Source organism: Phaseolus vulgaris, chromosome 6, assembly GCF_000499845.2.
Source record: "Phaseolus vulgaris cultivar G19833 chromosome 6, P. vulgaris v2.0, whole genome shotgun sequence".
NCBI classification, from domain to species: domain Eukaryota; kingdom Viridiplantae; phylum Streptophyta; class Magnoliopsida; order Fabales; family Fabaceae; genus Phaseolus; species Phaseolus vulgaris.
Genome location: NC_023754.2, coordinates 2,269,355 through 2,272,814, shown reverse-complemented (window position 1 = coordinate 2,272,814; position 3,460 = coordinate 2,269,355).

Below are 3,460 nucleotides of genomic sequence, written 5' to 3'. Positions count from 1 at the left end.
TGTTAATGACAGAGCATAACTAGCATGCAAGTTTGGAACTCTACAGTATTACTGAATAATCTACATTACTCTATCCAACAATGAAGTAAGTTGACTTACTTACCAAAGTATAAAACACTCTTGATCCTGCCTGTTGACCGGAACGCTGGAGAATGCCTCGTCAAAGGATCGACGTGCGCACCGCTTCTCACCTTCGTTCCTCTCCGGGATCTACCTCAAGAACCTGCAAAGAAACGATACGGCGCCGCTGCGGCCGATCGCACTCCGACGCTCAAGTCAGTGACGGTATCACCAAAAACTAAGAGAACTAGAACCGTGCAAATCCTCTCTCACAATCAGCTCTATCACTCGCAAGCGTAAAGTGTATGAACTGAACGTGCGTACCTCAGAAAGTTTGTTAAGAACTCTTATATACCTGGTGGCTTTCTCTCTCCTGGCAGTTACAGACTTGGACACGTGGCTCGCATCCAACTGTACACGTGCCATCATCTGGAGGCTCCCTGACCCGGCGCTGCTTCTGCTCTCATTTTGGCTAAGTTACTTATGCATGGTACTGCCCAGTGCATAGCTAACTTAGGAGTGCGATCTCTACTGGAACTGGCGAGTTAGGGCCTTCATACACCTTCCCTGTGGTCTCGCCGGCCGCCTTCATAATCTGCTTCTCCTTCATCTTCGGCGATGTGCTCGCTCTGGCGATCTCCGACCGCTTGGTCGCCTGAGTCTACATCTGGCGACTTCATCTTCAACCTGGCGATCGCCTATTCTGGTAAGCTGGAAATCTGAACACGCCAGCTTAACAACTGACGACTACACGTGCCCCCCGACTTCCTTCCCTTCTGCCAACCTGGCGTCTTATCAACACGCCTATACTGTAGCAGGATGCCACGTCATCACACCCGACCACCAGGGCGGTACACAAGCCCCCCAGTCTTAAGCGAAGACTTGTCTAGCGAAAAGACTGAAAGAGCCTTCGTTAACACCGATCTTTGTGGCCTTGACGCGGAATTCCAAGCGGTTGTACCTTCTGCTGCTCTGACGCTCCACCAAACCCCTCACTCATCGCTCGACACGTGGCTTCATCAACGGCTCTCTTCATTTGCCGTTTGCGCTTCCTAAAACCATTTCGAAAAACCCTTAAACCCCTTTCGTTCCACTGTTCCATCACTTTCTTCGTGCTTGCAAACGCTCTAACTTCCCTCTGCGAAAACTCTCAACGCTCTTCAACGCTCCAGATCACCATCTTCCTCCATCGTCTTCCTGATCATCGAAAGGTAATTACTTTCCTTCATCTGCTGGTTTTCCTTGCATTTTCACCGATTCGCATCATCCTGTAACTGCTTGGTGCATACGCTGTGGGTTGTTTTTCCATTTCTCTTTCTGCGTAACTTAGGGCTTTGTCGATCGTCGCAACGAACTCACATTCGTTCGTCTTTCACCTTCCTTTCATGATCGAGTCAGCCTTCGTAACCCCCCTGATCATTTTTCCTTTCTTCTTCCTTTGCAGCTGCCATCATGACTCGCACCAAGATTACCCCGAACCCCCCTCCATCAGCACGAAACCTTCCTTCACAAGCACACGACTCAACACAAGTTCGTGGCGCTTCCTCTTCGCAGGTTGAGAGGCCTGCATCTTCCCAATCTGCCCTGGCCCAGGCGACTCCACCTAATGCTGGAGGAGCCCCCGTCCCTCTGCCAGACTTCAAAACATTATATCCCTGGGCCACCCCAACCCTCCTAAAAGAGACGTCCTCTGTGAATACTGCGGGAGCAGTCTTGCGGCTGACTAAGGGAGACGAGGTCTACCAATCGTTTCACAAGGAGCACGACGAAAAAATGATGGTGTTGCATTGCCCCGCCGACTTGCCCGTGTGTGCTGATGACAAAGTAAGCGCCGACGGGCCCTTCTGCTTTGTCTATACGACTCTGTTCAAGAAGGTCAGGCTCAGGTTCCCCTTCACTCGATTCGAGAGGGAACTTCTGACTGAGCTCAACATTGCTGCCGCCCAGCTTCATCCCAACAGCTGGGCGTTTGTTCGAGCCTTCCAAGTGACGTGCGCCCACCTGGGGTTGCCCGCATCGATGGATGTGTTTTTGTTCCTTTTCGAAGCCAAGCACCCAGGTGACCGCCTGTGGGTCAGCCTGAACGCGATTGCTGGGAGGTCCATCTTTACCATCTTCCAGCAATCGTACAAAGACTGGAAGGGGAAATTTGTCCAAGTACGTGCAAACGACAAGGACACCTCTCTTCTTGACGGTTTCCCCTTGTACTGGGTGGACAAGGGGAAAAAGGAGTCCAAGAGCTGCTTCAGGAGGCCCAGAAGTCCTGATAGCATGGGAGCTTTGGACAGAGACCTTTGTCTCTTCTGGAAGAAGGTGGCGGACGCCAATGTATCATTCCTCACCGCCACCTTGATATGCTTCGAATTCTACGAAGACCAGCTAGATATCCGAATAGGTTAGGACATTACACTCTTGTCTCGATATTGCTTCTGTTTTAGCTGTTTCTGGGCGTCTTGTGCGTTATGCGCAAGACTTTGGTTTTATTTTTCCTGCATATACTACCTGCTTTGCTGCTTTATTACCTTATGCACTTATTCATTTCCCTTGAGTTAACTCGAGCATTTTCATTCCATGCAGACGACATGTTGCCCAGGAACATGCTCTCCGAGTTGAAGGCGCTCGCCCGAAACCACGGGTTGGCAAGCGGTTCTCAAACGGTACCAAACTCAGTGGTGGAGGCCGCCATTGTCCATGGGCGATCACCACCGAAGGAACCCGCCCAATGCAAAAAGTTGGTCCTTAAGAGACCCAAAAGGAAAGCCCCCCAAGTCATCCAAGAGGAGGAAGAAGAGGACGACGAGGTCACTGAGGATGGCCTCGTTACGAAGAGGAAAAGGGTGGCACCATCTTCACCACCTGCCCCACCCCCTCTTCCGACCTCAACACCACCATCAACGCGTGCTCCTCCTCCCTCATCGCCAACACCACAAGCTCCTTCATCACCAGTCCAAGCGGTCCCACTGGCCACTGCGCCACCTGCAGCTGAGGCCCAAGAGCCAAATTTCTTGGAGGAACCCCCAAGCGCCTCTATGCCATACGTGTCTGCTGGAGGGGGCCCCCCTTCAAACACTTCAGCTGCAGAAAATGCTCCAATCGGGGATGAGGTGGCTCATACCTCTCCAATCCTGATTACCGAATCCCCGATTGCGTCGCCACGCCATGAAGCAACCACTGAAGATATTGCTAAGGAAGGTGGCGGCGAGAACCCTCAACAAGCCCCCCTGGCGCCTCTCCAAGCAGCAAACCTTTCCCTCGAAGTTACAAGGATGTGGGAACCTCTAACCGCCAAACTGAAAACCATAGCAGAGGATATCCCCGCGATCATAACCAGGGCCGTGGAGAGCTCCACCAGGAGGCTTCAAGACGATCTCTTCAACCTCAAGACCGAAAACAGCACTAT